Source organism: Arachis hypogaea, chromosome 13 (genome assembly GCF_003086295.3).
Source record: "Arachis hypogaea cultivar Tifrunner chromosome 13, arahy.Tifrunner.gnm2.J5K5, whole genome shotgun sequence".
NCBI classification, from domain to species: domain Eukaryota; kingdom Viridiplantae; phylum Streptophyta; class Magnoliopsida; order Fabales; family Fabaceae; genus Arachis; species Arachis hypogaea.
The window spans coordinates 116,485,467-116,500,939 of NC_092048.1; the positions used below are offsets into that span (position 1 = coordinate 116,485,467).

At 36.2% G+C, this 15,473-nt stretch overlaps 2 long non-coding RNA genes across 2 annotated transcripts; both read left to right on the forward strand.

Annotated features, from left to right (window-relative positions):
• The first annotated feature begins 2,331 nt into the window (after positions 1 to 2,331).
• LOC112735996 (uncharacterized) lies at positions 2,332 to 6,450 on the forward strand. The gene is made up of 4 exons (XR_003168673.3): positions 2,332 to 3,169; positions 3,249 to 3,347; positions 3,422 to 3,619; positions 6,187 to 6,450. It is a non-coding gene; the product is annotated as an uncharacterized lncRNA (long non-coding RNA).
• A 3,434-nt stretch (positions 6,451 to 9,884) lies between these two features.
• LOC112735997 (uncharacterized) lies at positions 9,885 to 13,982 on the forward strand. Its single transcript, XR_003168674.3, has 4 exons — positions 9,885 to 10,722; positions 10,802 to 10,900; positions 10,975 to 11,172; positions 13,740 to 13,982. It is a non-coding gene; the product is annotated as an uncharacterized lncRNA (long non-coding RNA).
• The last annotated feature ends 1,491 nt before the right edge of the window (positions 13,983 to 15,473 follow it).

Here is a 15,473-nt window from a genome sequence, read left to right on the forward strand (position 1 = left end):
GAAGAAGCAGATGCAGAAGCCGAAGCAAAACCACCGGCGCCGCCCGTGCCTCTTCCCCTTCCGTCACCGCCTCGAGCTTCGTCCTTTCTCCTTCCTCGCGCATCTCCCTCTCTTCGCTGTTCTGCTTCTCCGACGGCAGCTCGTGGGCGAATCGGCAGCGACGGCTCAGCGGCATGGTCTCCCTCCAAGGCTCGATGACGACTCGATGGCGGCGGCGAGCCCTAGCAGCACCGACGCATCTCCTTTCCCTCTTCTCTTCTCCCTCGTCGCAGCCCCTCTCTTCTTTCTTCTTTCTTTCTTTCTTTTGGCGGCGGGGTAAATGGTGATTCCCGATGGCGATGGCGACGGTGGCTCCAAGCTTCGCTGGTACTGTCCCCCCTCCCCTCTCCCTTTCTCCTTTTCCTCCCGCTCCGTGCCTTTCCCTTTTCCTTTCTCCCCACCCCTCGCATTCTTTTTTTTTTTAATTTTATAATTTTTTTTATTTATTAGAATAGGGGTAATTCAGTAATAAAAGTAAAAATTTTATTAAAAATGACGATTTTAATACAAAATAAAATGTTAAGAACGATTCTAAATCAAAAATTACGTTGAGGACGGTTTTGATTCTGATCCTAAATGTTAAGGACCAAAACAATACTTATCCCTAAAAATAATTAATATAAAAATATAAAATTTGTTAATACTACTATAATAGTATCTTAATTTGACACAATAAGAATAACAATTAATTCACAAAACCTATCATTTAACTATAATATCAGTAGATTTTAACACTAGTATCAAAATAAATAACGTTAATCACAATACTAGCATTGAAATAGATCAAGCAGATTAATAAATTTTTAGTGAAATTTATATTTATATTAATAATGATACACAATTAAAATATAATTAATTCAAAAAATAAAGAATACAAGATTAAATTAAATTAGATATTTATAAAATTATGTAATTGAATGTATGCTAGATAATTACTATTTGTCATACATAATAATAAAAAGCATGATGGTTGAATGGTAAAGAGAAGATGCTACAACATTAAGGTTCTCGGTTTGAACCTTACAACATTTTGGAACATTTTCCAAACAAACTGGTTCAGTTAGACTGGTTTCCATTGGTTCTGATCGATTTTGATCGATTCTTATTGATTTATACCGATTTAAGGTCCAATTCATTGGTTTTTCGATTAAACCGATTGATTCGGTTTGTTTTTTATAACTATGGAAACAATGCAAGGGGGAAAAGATTTCGTATTTTTTTTTCTTTCTCTTTTTTCTAGATGGGTAGATAACCAAATTTACAATACACAATTTAAAAAAACCACGAAAAAAAAGAAGAGAAAAATATCTTTTATGTCTATGATACTTTTTCTCTGTCTGGATCTCTTTTTCTTTTTTAATGGTTTTTTTTTTTTGATAAAACACTATTATTTCTATTAGTATTCATACATACTAACGTTTCTTACAAATTATAGGGGGCTAAATTTTTTAGATCTTAGCTAAAGTTTGATGTTATATTCAGTTATTAAATTTTATGATATTTTTTAAAATTTTAGAACGAAACAATTTTTAAAAGGGTGAATTGCAGTAGTAGATTTTTTTTTAATTTATTAGTTGCAATACGGGGTGAATTGCAGTAGTATAATTTTTTTAGTTTATCAATTGCAATATGTTAGGACGTATTGTGTTAATTAATATTTAAAAATATAACGTACAAGAGTGTATTGTATATTTTATAATACTCAGGGAGTGTATTGTATTTTTTTATTAAAAAAAATATAATTCAGATATTATAAAAGAAAGAACGAATTTGTTAGATTGAGTGTGAAAGTGTAAGAATATAAAAATAGAGAGAAATGTTAGTTTAAAAATATATTATAATGGTAAGATTATTTTTTAAACATCTCAATGTGAAACTTTTTAATGTGAAAATCTATGTGATATTGCTTTTGTGTAAGACCCAGAATCTTTGAAAAGTATTATTATGATCAAGTCTCAAATCATATAGTTATTTATAGCCTTAATTTCAGAAATTATTTTATTAAAGATAATTAAGGCAAGTTTTGATTTATTGGATTTGAGATAAGTTATGATTATTATCCAATTTTACAATTATTGGATTATTTTCTATATTTGAATCATATAGTTGATAGTTATGAAATAATAAGGATTTTATATGATTTTGATTAGATAAGTAATATTTTAAATATTAATACTGCTATTTTGGAAAATGAAGAAATTAAGTATATTATTTCTAATTTTTAGATTTTGGGCATTTTATTGAAAATAATTTGTAAAATTGATGAGAAAATAGTATTTTTCCATATACAATTAGTGTTGAATTTACATTGGGTTTCAATTACTATACTATTCCTAATTTTATGTGAAATTACCATAATACCCTTAACCCTAAATTTCAAAATAAAACCCTAAAACCCTAACCCGGTTACCCGGTTTCCCCATTAGCAACACACTCTCCCCCTTTCTCCAATTTGATGTGCAGCAGCAATGTTTGCCCTCTCTTCTAACAGCAGCAGCAACACTTCCCCCTTTTTCCTCAAACCAATACACTTAGCAACATCAGCAAATCTTTCCCCCTTTCCCCAACAGATCGCAGCATGCACGGCCTTTCATTTCCATGAAAGAAAGGAACTGAGGCAGAGAAGGAGAGGGAGATTGAGATGCGACTGAGGGGAGGCGGAAGGAAGCTCACCGCATTGCCGTCGCCTCGTCGCCGCGCCAACGTGTCCTACCGTCGCCGTCGCTGCCATTGCCAATCGGTCCTTGGAGCCTGAGCCGCGCCTCTGTCACCGAACCAGAGGAGCTCATCCTTGCTGAGTCGCCGCCATCTTGCCTCTGCCGGCGAGTACGAAGAGAGAGAGAGCACGACAGGGGAGCCCTGTTGAAGCCGGTCACTGCCGCCGAGAGGCCATCGCTGTTGCCTCTGTTTTCCACCGCAGATGCCTTCGGCGCTGGCACTAGAAGGTCACCGGAGTTAGTCAGAGCTGCCAATCTGCTGCTCTGCGGTGCCTAGCTGAAGCTTCTGCATTGTTACTACTGGAGGAGGAGGAAGCCTTGCCGTTGCTCTGGTCGCCAGGAGCAGTCCTGTGGCCACCGGAACCACCGCCAGGAATGCTGCCGCTTGGCTCAGTCACTTCTCCTTATTCGCGGTAAGAGTTACATTCCGAAGCCCTTGAAATTTGCACCTTATTATATTTGGGTAGGAATCCTAAGGTTTTAATAACGTAGGGCTGAATTCGAGTTATGGCATGTCACGGCTAGAGTTGTTTTTGCTATTACGAGTAGTTGGAGCTGAGGCTGCCTCTGCCACCGGAGAACGCTCTGTCGGTAAGGGTTTTTAAATTTGTGGTTTCGGTCATTTTGAGTTTCTAGAAGGTTTTGATGTTGCGCGGTTTTTATAGATGACCCACCGGAGCTTCTGGCCGTCGCCGGAGCTGTTGCCGGGCCGATTCGAAATCACAGCTGTTCCGTTTTGTTAATTCGAGCTGTTTATGCTGCTGTGAAAATGTGTGGGGCTGTGCTTAGGAACTGCCATTGGTTTTGACTCGAGACGAATGGATTTCTGAGAGGCGTTTGGAGTATAGTTCCAATTTGTCGAGGTAGGGGCGCTTTCCAAAAACTATAGTTTATTATTGAAATTATTACATATGGGTACTGATGTGAGATATTGTGTATTTGGTGATTGTATCTGCCTTATGTATTATTTGATTGACTCGAATGATTATGGATGTTGGTTTGGCCGAATTGTTGTGTGGCTTGTGAAATGTAATGTTTGAAATTGATTCTTTAAAGATTTGAAATGAGTTTAATCCGTTGAGGATTGGTTTGAATTGAGTCAATTATTTTGATGATGTGGAAGATAGAATACTCTTGAAATTCAGCCTGTGTTGCTTTAATTGATTTGGTTTTGATAAATGATTTATTGCTGAACCGATTCTTTAAAGCTTTGGAAATGAGTTAAATCGGTTGATATTGAGTTGATTTTTGAAATGGCTTCCTTGAGATATGCCACTGAGGCGACTGTTGGATTTAGCTTGCTTTTGAATTGATTTCTGGTTTTGAGCTGTTGAAAAGGAATGAGAAACGGTTTAGTTGGAACCCGAAACGGGTGGCAAAAGTCCAAGTTTTAGGGGAGGTGCTGCCGAAATTTCTATAGAATCCGAGTCCTTATTTGAAATGTTAATTGGGGAATTTTGAGTTTAATGCCTTTCCTATCTATTTTGAGGATTGTGAAATTATGGCTTCTTTATTACCTTTACTTAGAGCAATTAAGAAAGCAATGAAGTTATGCTTTGAAAGAATTATTGAAAAGAGAATCATGATTTATCCTTATTTTCCAAGAAGAACAGTATGTCTTTGGGTACAAGTCATTTGAAAGAGAATTTTGCTTTGAGGCTGTTTTAAAAGGTAAAACGGGTTTATGTTTTTCTCTATTAAACACAAAGATTGTCCCTTGGGAGAGTTTTCGTGATTTTAAAAGGGATTGGATTTCGATTGATGAGCCTCATTATTTTGACGTTTTAAATAAGATTCAAAGTATCTTTTGAACTCTAGTTTAACACAACAAAAATGATTCTCTTATCAGTTTGAAACGCTTCAGATTTAATTATGGAATTGAAGCCAGTTTTGTTTAAGTAAAGGAAATGGTTTTGAAAGAAGTAAAGGTTACGTGACTCGGTTTGGCTTAGATCCTATTTTCTTACTCAAATCAGAAAGCCAATGTTTTAATGATTTTAAATGATTTTGGCGAAATGAGATATGTTATTCTCCCCTAAAGACTTGGGACTCTGCCGAGAAACTTTGTTATAAAATCCCATTGTTGAATGGATGATTTTAAATGTTTCAAAATAAATCTTTAACTTGCCATGGTTATGGAAGTTTGGAAAGAGGATGCCGAGAGTGGCATTGTTTTCAAAGGGGAATTTACCTTGAGTAAAAGTGGCTTATGAGCCTGAGATGATTTGAGAAATGAGATCTTTAAAGCCAAGGCTAAAAAGAGTTGAAATTTGATTTCAAAGTGAAATGGCTTGAGAAAAGTGATTTATGGCTTAAAATGCCGATTTCATGAATTTGATGATTTTGAATGTGGAAGTGCTGTTTTATTATGAGCCGGAATGGCTATGTATGATTATGAATATTGACTGGTTCTGGATTGAACCGTGAGCCGGAATGGCTGTGTGTGATTATCAATATTGGCTGGTTCTGGACTGAACCGTAAGCCGGATGGCTGAGATGGATGTTGATCCATGGATGAGAATGAATGCATGTATATGCTGAATTATTGATAATTGTGATTTTTGCACTTCCACTATTGGAGATGAGGGTTTCCCTGGGTAGTAGCAATGGCTAGCCACCATGTGCTCCAGGTTGAGACTCGAAGCTCTGTTAACCCAATGTCGTAAGTGTGGCCGGGCACTGTGAAAGGCCCGGATGAGCTCGCCCCCATAAATATTCACCAGTGATGGTGATGGATAAATATTCACCAGTGAGGGTGATGGATATGGATCATGATTATGATCAAGTTTATGATGAGTATAACTCGAGTTGGGGATGCACGACAGAGGGACAGTCCAATGGTTAGCTACCAGGACTTGTCGGGTTGGCTCTATAACCGACAGATGATATCATCAGCCACTAGGGACAGGCATGCATCATATGCATTTGTGTGACATTGGTTGGGTGTGCATATTATACTTGGTTTGCCTATGTGATTAATTGCTAACTGATCTACTTGTAATAACTGCTTGTTTGTGCTTGAACTTCCTGTCTGTGTTTGCATCTGGGACTCTGTTGAGTTGTGGTGATTTGTTGTTGGTTGGATTGTTTGGGCCTAGGGCCGTGGTTGGAATGAGATGAACCAATGGTTGATTTTGGTTTCGTGTTTCTAGTTGGGAATAAAATATGAAAGGCTACTTTGGTTCAGTATAGATAAATCATTTTGAAAGGCTTTGATGTTTTTGAGAATTAAATGGTTCCTCTTTCAGAAAGGATTTCCGACTTTACTTTTATTGTAAACCATTGTTTTTGAAAAAGGAGGTATAAGACGGTTATTAATCACTGGTACCGTTTATACTCACGTATCCTATTACAGTAATTCCCAAAAACCCTCTACTGAGAACCCTTTCGAGGATGATGTTCTCACCCCCCTACATTTTTCCCCTTTCAGGATTTGGGCGCAGAAGTTACGAAGAGCTTATTTAATTGTTGTTGTGATGCTCTGTATTGTTTTAGTTATGGTTTATTGTACCCTCGCCTTTATCTTGATATAACCTGTAAGAGGGATAGGAATTGTATTGGATTATGGTTGTAATATTATTTATATATATGTATGTATATATATGGATGTACTCTTTATGAGTTTTGTAAGTTGTATGGTATCTATGGATGTATGTTATCGGATGAAAGTATTTTTGGGAACCGATATTGCGGTTTAAAGTTTTAAACAGGCTCATATTTTAGTATTAAATAGTATAAGTGTCGTCGTAATGTCCGAGCTATCAGAGTCGCGCAGCCGGAAGTGTGAGCTCTGGTAGTTAGGGTGTTACATTATGGTATCAGAGCAGTTCTTCCTGTAGAGCCTGAGGAATGGACTGACTATGCTTCAGTTGCATACTCTGAGCGTTTGTCATGTATTAGGTCTTGTCGAATGACGAGAATTAGAGCTTTATGCACATGACAGTCTATTGATTAACGCTGTTAGTCTTGCATTGCATAATTCCTGATATTAAGTTCGGCCGGCTTAATACTAGTGAAATATGTATATGAAAGCACTGATGGGTTATCATAGATGAAATCCTAGTTTTGAGTAAAGCGAATCGCGGGTTTTGGAAAAGTTGGAAACTACTTCTCGAGGCTATTCAGTTGTGTGTCTTGAATTCTGTTCGGGTTGACATGTTCTTTCATATCCTAACTTGAAGTTCTTATTTGCTAGACCTTTTGAAGAGTAATTTGATGTCTTCAATCTATTCCTCTATCCATATGTATTCTTGTTTGACCTTAAGTGCATATGCTGGTTTAAGATCTTTGTTGCATCTATCTTCCTCTGTTTGAGTTCTTCTTGATTCAAGTATTCTTTGATATGGCCTTGAACCTGTCTTAATGTGCTGTGACTTTTAACTCCGGATTCTGAGTCCATTTTTTGAGAAATTGTTGATTCAGTTTTTCTCTTACTTGACAGTGATCACAGCCAATTTTGAGATTTTATAAATTGCTGTTGATTAGATATATGCTTTTCTATATATGAGACTTTGAAATTATTTATACAGTTTAACAACTATTTCTTTCTAATACTTTGCCTGTACTTTTACTGGTTTACGCAATTGTACTTATTTTAAAAGTAAATTTTGACCTTCTAGTAATTTTACTATAGTTCCAATGGACATCTTTATTTGATTGTGTATTTGGATATTTTCTGAAATACTGGAAAGAAAGAATTTTTCGCTTTCATTCCGGTTGAGTTTCGTTTGATAAGCTTTACTTAACTTATTTTGAATTGAGTTTGGTTTAGCATACTACATAGTTTATGCCATTGTTGTTCTTTTGAAAATGTTGGATTCATAGCTTCTTCTTATGAACGGACTGGTTCCTTCTTAAGCTTTTCACCTCTATGAATGTCATACGTGATTCTGTTTTTAACTAATCTTTTACATCTTGTGAACATTACCATTGATCTTGGTTTGTCCCCTCTTGTGAATCTCATCCTTATGTGGGTCAGTTTGATTCGTTTCAGGATAGTACATTGTTTATTCTCCCATTATCTCTACAAGAGTTTTTAGTTAAAGATTTATCATTGAAGAATTACAAATGATTGAGTTGTCTTTTCTATGACTTTTGTATTCTTTTGGATCAATTTAAAACTTGTTTGATATTTCATGCTTAGTGGATCTTGTTTGAACTACTCTAATTTAAGATCCTTTCTTGCAAGGCTTGACTCCTTTTTAGTACATCTTAAACTTCTTGAATGTTCTTCTGAGATGGAGATTTCAAGAACACTTTTGGAGTATTGTTTTGGACTTTTTAAAGAAGTTTTGAATTCTCTTGTAAGAAGTTTTAAACGGAATTTATTTTCTGTTTCTTGATTTAGATTGAAACCATTGTTCAATATTGATGAAGTTAATTTAAAAATCGGCATGCGCTATTTTAAATGAGGTTTTGGAAAGCTCCCTTGTTTAGTGGAAATTGGTTCGTTTGTAATGCACCACTTATTTCCTTTACCAAATTGTAAGCAAATTTTTATCTCGGAATTTCTTTTCTAAAAAGAGTTTGACTTCCTCTTTCACCCTTGCTATGAATGTTATACACGCTTGTTTGAATATGAACTTTGAGGATTTTTGAACAAGCATTTGATTACTTTCGAGTTTTTATGAACTGCTTTTGGTTAAGTTGTGCATCTAATTATCTTTCTAAAATATTTGAGGAAATATTTTAGCTCTTAGCCAAAATTGTGTGCATCTTGTTTTTAGAACTCTATATAATATACTTCAACATGAATTTGCATTAAGGCAAAGCCACGGTTATGCTTTTGTTACTCTTTTGAGGAATGGTTGTTGCTTAACTTTTCTTTTAGACTGCGAAGTAATTTTCCGCAAATTTTCGACTCTTTTAATGAACAGAGTATTTGGAAGTATTTTTAATTATGCTCTCGAGTTCTGTGAGCTTTGTCTTGGGTCTGAGATATTCTTTTCTATAAACCTCATACTTCTTCGACTCAGCTTGAGTTTGTTTCAAACTGATGCGCTGGTTTTCTTCTTATTGATTCAATTGAATTTCTTTGATCTAAGGGTTATTTTTGTAGCCGTTAATCGATTTATTTCTAGCAAACTTCTTTGCTTGAGCACCCTTGTTTATCTGGAATTGGATACATTCTCTCAAATCTATGAGTACTATCTTTGACATTTGACTCTCCTTTCTAGAATCTTGTATCCTTCTGAGTAGACTCGAGAATTGTTTTGATATCACATGCGAACTTGTAGACATAGTAACGCGATGCGTTGGTTCTTTAAGACGTGATATCTATATATGGAAATCGAAGTGGTAGGTGTACAACGTTATGAGATGTGGATGTTTTGTTCCTTGCGAACGGGCTTGCGGTTGTCAGGCTTGTGATCGGTTATGAGGTTGTAAAGTGCTTGGTGGAGTTGGAAGGTTGAAGCTTGGAGGTTGACATGAGATTAGCGTGCGGATGTTAAGCACGTCGTTTTAACCCCAGCCTGTTTTATAGCCTTCGATGCCTTTCTTTTCTACCACATGTTGAACTATGTCACCTTTTACATTGAGCCTGTCTTGTAACGTTTGCTTTGCAATCACACTCCTAGCTTCACATCCTTATGCTTATGACAATCAAAGTATTTGAAAATCGTATATATGATTATATTCTGAGATATTTTTGCTTCTTCCTTAAATGTGTTCAAGGGTGAACTGTTATGGAATTTCTTTCATTTTGTATCAATTTTCGAGGGCGAAAATTTTTATAAGGTGGGTAGAATGTAAGACCCAGAATCTTTGAAAAGTATTATTATGATCAAGTCTCAAATCATATAGTTATTTATAGCCTTAATTTCAGAAATTATTTTATTAAAGATAATTAAGGCAAGTTTTGATTTATTGGATTTGAGATAAGTTATGATTATTATCCAATTTTACAATTATTGGATTATTTTCTATATTTGAATCATATAGTTGATAGTTATGAAATAATAAGGATTTTATATGATTTTGATTAGATAAGTAATATTTTAAATATTAATACTGCTATTTTGGAAAATGAAGAAATTAAGTATATTATTTCTAATTTTTAGATTTTGGGCATTTTATTGAAAATAATTTGTAAAATTGATGAGAAAATAGTATTTTTCCATATACAATTAGTGTTGAATTTACATTGGGTTTCAATTACTATACTATTCCTAATTTTATGTGAAATTACCATAATACCCTTAACCCTAAATTTCAAAATAAAACCCTAAAACCCTAACCCGGTTACCCGGTTTCCCCATTAGCAACACACTCTCCCCCTTTCTCCAATTTGATGTGCAGCAGCAATGTTTGCCCTCTCTTCTAACAGCAGCAGCAACACTTCCCCCTTTTTCCTCAAACCAATACACTTAGCAACATCAGCAAATCTTTCCCCCTTTCCCCAACAGATCGCAGCATGCACGGCCTTTCATTTCCATGAAAGAAAGGAACTGAGGCAGAGAAGGAGAGGGAGATTGAGATGCGACTGAGGGGAGGCGGAAGGAAGCTCACCGCATTGCCGTCGCCTCGTCGCCGCGCCAACGTGTCCTACCGTCGCCGTCGCTGCCATTGCCAATCGGTCCTTGGAGCCTGAGCCGCGCCTCTGTCACCGAACCAGAGGAGCTCATCCTTGCTGAGTCGCCGCCATCTTGCCTCTGCCGGCGAGTACGAAGAGAGAGAGAGCACGACAGGGGAGCCCTGTTGAAGCCGGTCACTGCCGCCGAGAGGCCATCGCTGTTGCCTCTGTTTTCCACCGCAGATGCCTTCGGCGCTGGCACTAGAAGGTCACCGGAGTTAGTCAGAGCTGCCAATCTGCTGCTCTGCGGTGCCTAGCTGAAGCTTCTGCATTGTTACTACTGGAGGAGGAGGAAGCCTTGCCGTTGCTCTGGTCGCCAGGAGCAGTCCTGTGGCCACCGGAACCACCGCCAGGAATGCTGCCGCTTGGCTCAGTCACTTCTCCTTATTCGCGGTAAGAGTTACATTCCGAAGCCCTTGAAATTTGCACCTTATTATATTTGGGTAGGAATCCTAAGGTTTTAATAACGTAGGGCTGAATTCGAGTTATGGCATGTCACGGCTAGAGTTGTTTTTGCTATTACGAGTAGTTGGAGCTGAGGCTGCCTCTGCCACCGGAGAACGCTCTGTCGGTAAGGGTTTTTAAATTTGTGGTTTCGGTCATTTTGAGTTTCTAGAAGGTTTTGATGTTGCGCGGTTTTTATAGATGACCCACCGGAGCTTCTGGCCGTCGCCGGAGCTGTTGCCGGGCCGATTCGAAATCACAGCTGTTCCGTTTTGTTAATTCGAGCTGTTTATGCTGCTGTGAAAATGTGTGGGGCTGTGCTTAGGAACTGCCATTGGTTTTGACTCGAGACGAATGGATTTCTGAGAGGCGTTTGGAGTATAGTTCCAATTTGTCGAGGTAGGGGCGCTTTCCAAAAACTATAGTTTATTATTGGAATTATTACATATGGGTACTGATGTGAGATATTGTGTATTTGGTGATTGTATCTGCCTTATGTATTATTTGATTGACTCGAATGATTATGGATGTTGGTTTGGCCGAATTGTTGTGTGGCTTGTGAAATGTAATGTTTGAAATTGATTCTTTAAAGATTTGAAATGAGTTTAATCCGTTGAGGATTGGTTTGAATTGAGTCAATTATTTTGATGATGTGGAAGATAGAATACTCTTGAAATTCAGTCTGTGTTGCTTTAATTGATTTGGTTTTGATAAATGATTTATTGCTGAACCGATTCTTTAAAGCTTTGGAAATGAGTTAAATCGGTTGATATTGAGTTGATTTTTGAAATGGCTTCCTTGAGATATGCCACTGAGGCGACTGTTGGATTTAGCTTGCTTTTGAATTGATTTCTGGTTTTGAGCTGTTGAAAAGGAATGAGAAACGGTTTAGTTGGGACCCGAAACGGGTGGCAAAAGTCCAAGTTTTAGGGGAGGTGCTGCCGAAATTTCTATAGAATCCGAGTCCTTATTTGAAATGTTAATTGGGGAATTTTGAGTTTAATGCCTTTCCTATCTATTTTGAGGATTGTGAAATTATGGCTTCTTTATTACCTTTACTTAGAGCAATTAAGAAAGCAATGAAGTTATGCTTTGAAAGAATTATTGAAAAGAGAATCATGATTTATCCTTATTTTCCAAGAAGAACAGTATGTCTTTGGGTACAAGTCATTTGAAAGAGAATTTTGCTTTGAGGCTGTTTTAAAAGGTAAAACGGGTTTATGTTTTTCTCTATTAAACACAAAGATTGTCCCTTGGGAGAGTTTTCATGATTTTAAAAGGGATTGGATTTCGATTGATGAGCCTCATTATTTTGACGTTTTAAATAAGATTCAAAGTATCTTTTGAACTCTAGTTTAACACAACAAAAATGATTCTCTTATCAGTTTGAAACGCTTCAGATTTAATTATGGAATTGAAGCCGGTTTTGTTTAAGTAAAGGAAATGGTTTTGAAAGAAGTAAAGGTTACGTGACTCGGTTTGGCTTAGATCCTATTTTCTTACTCAAATCAGAAAGCCAATGTTTTAATGATTTTAAATGATTTTGGCGAAATGAGATATGTTATTCTCCCCTAAAGACTTGGGACTCTGCCGAGAAACTTTGTTATAAAATCCCATTGTTGAATGGATGATTTTAAATGTTTCAAAATAAATCTTTAACTTGCCATGGTTATGGAAGTTTGGAAAGAGGATGCCGAGAGTGGCATTGTTTTCAAAGGGGAATTTACCTTGAGTAAAAGTGGCTTATGAGCCTGAGATGATTTGAGAAATGAGATCTTTAAAGCCAAGGCTAAAAAGAGTTGAAATTTGATTTCAAAGTGAAATGGCTTGAGAAAAGTGATTTATGGCTTAAAATGCCGATTTCATGAATTTGATGATTTTGAATGTGGAAGTGCTGTTTTATTATGAGCCGGAATGGCTATGTATGATTATGAATATTGACTGGTTCTGGATTGAACCGTGAGCCGGAATGGCTGTGTGTGATTATCAATATTGGCTGGTTCTGGACTGAACCGTAAGCCGGATGGCTGAGATGGATGTTGATCCATGGATGAGAATGAATGCATGTATATGCTGAATTATTGATAATTGTGATTTTTGCACTTCCACTATTGGAGATGAGGGTTTCCCTGGGTAGTAGCAATGGCTAGCCACCATGTGCTCCAGGTTGAGACTCGAAGCTCTGTTAACCCAATGTCGTAAGTGTGGCCGGGCACTGTGAAAGGCCCGGATGAGCTCGCCCCCATAAATATTCACCAGTGATGGTGATGGATAAATATTCACCAGTGAGGGTGATGGATATGGATCATGATTATGATCAATTTTATGATGAGTATAACTCGAGTTGGGGATGCACGACAGAGGGACAGTCCAATGGTTAGCTACCAGGACTTGTCGGGTTGGCTCTATAACCGACAGATGATATCATCAGCCACTAGGGACAGGCATGCATCATATGCATTTGTGTGACATTGGTTGGGTGTGCATATTATACTTGGTTTGCCTATGTGATTAATTGCTAACTGATCTACTTGTAATAACTGCTTGTTTGTGCTTGAACTTCCTGTCTGTGTTTGCATCTGGGACTCTGTTGAGTTGTGGTGATTTGTTGTTGGTTGGATTGTTTGGGCCTAGGGCCGTGGTTGGAATGAGATGAACCAATGGTTGATTTTGGTTTCGTGTTTCTAGTTGGGAATAAAATATGAAAGGCTACTTTGGTTCAGTATAGATAAATCATTTTGAAAGGCTTTGATGTTTTTGAGAATTAAATGGTTCCTCTTTCAGAAAGGATTTCCGACTTTACTTTTATTGTAAACCATTGTTTTTGAAAAAGGAGGTATAAGACGGTTATTAATCACTGGTACCGTTTATACTCACGTATCCTATTACAGTAATTCCCAAAAACCCTCTACTGAGAACCCTTTCGAGGATGATGTTCTCACCCCCCTACATTTTTCCCCTTTCAGGATTTGGGCGCAGAAGTTACGAAGAGCTTATTTAATTGTTGTTGTGATGCTCTGTATTGTTTTAGTTATGGTTTATTGTACCCTCGCCTTTATCTTGATATAACCTGTAAGAGGGATAGGAATTGTATTGGATTATGGTTGTAATATTATTTATATATATGTATGTATATATATGGATGTACTCTTTATGAGTTTTGTAAGTTGTATGGTATCTATGGATGTATGTTATCGGATGAAAGTATTTTTGGGAACCGATATTGCGGTTTAAAGTTTTAAACAGGCTCATATTTTAGTATTAAATAGTATAAGTGTCGTCGTAATGTCCGAGCTATCAGAGTCGCGCAGCCGGAAGTGTGAGCTCTGGTAGTTAGGGTGTTACATTTTGCAATAACATATGAGAAATTTAAGAGGATATTTTGCCAATGCGTTAATAATCAACTATTAAAGAGAGTCATAAATATCTATTATCACTACAAGAAACATCGTTAAAATCGACGGCTAAAGCGTCGATAATATTAAAAATCGACGGCAAAATGGACGGTGGTGGTGGTCGCTATTAAACTTGTCGATTTTTAAAAATTTGAATAAAATTGACGGTTTGTCCAGCCGTCGATAATAATTTAATAAAATCGACATTATTTCCATCTATAATATGAGTTTAAGAATTTTACCCTCTTACTAAAATCGATAACGTTACCGTCGATATTATTATATAAAATTGACGTCATTTCTGTCGACAGTTGATTCAAGTTAGACTTGATTGTAAAAAAAAAATTAGATGTATAGTATAATTATGTTTTTTTTGTTATAAAATATTTTCGTTTAATTATGATGGAACAATAAATGTCAATAATAAACTAGAGATCATAAATTTAAATCGCTATGATATATATGAGTTTAGTTAACATATGCACCACAGATACATGATAAGATTATTGTTAATAGACTATTTTAAATATTTTTATTTAATAAATGAATAATAAATGCATTAAAAATTTAAATTTTTTATATTTTTTAAAATAAAATTTAATTTATCGTCTTAACATGTGATCATAAGACACAAATTAAATAAACCATATATATATATATATAGAAAAGTATATGAACCAATTCCAAATCAGTTAAGAATGGAACAACTTAATTAATTATAAATATAGTAATTAATTTTATTTATTTATGATTTAAAATATTAGTTATTAAATGTTTCACCACATTCAAATTAAGAGGAGATATGTTCAGTATCATTGCAACGTGAATTACAGAAACTGTCACAGAAACTGATTCAATTAGCTTCCGTCTCTTCACCTTCCTTCCCTTTTCAAATGCCTAAAACATGATAAATCAAAAAACAGATTCAGAACAATCCAATTTTCAAAGAAAAGAAACATCTTAATACCTAACATAAATATTAGGGTAAAAAACACAGATAAACCAATGGGGGAAACTTGTTACATGAATAAGCCAAACGAAAAAGAGATCCACGAATCAGCCAAACCCTATTTATATACAATTCGAACCTAATTGGTTCGAATCCTATTTACCCATAATTCGAACCTAATAGGTTCGAACTACGTTCAATTACGTGCATCAAATAATTCGAACCTAATTGGTTCGAATTATGAGTGATTGTGCTATATAAGGAGTTCGAATCAAGCAGATTCGAATCACTTATCATTTTCCATACCCCACCAAATCCCAGAGAAAACGACCCAGATTCGATCCGAGAAATAGTAG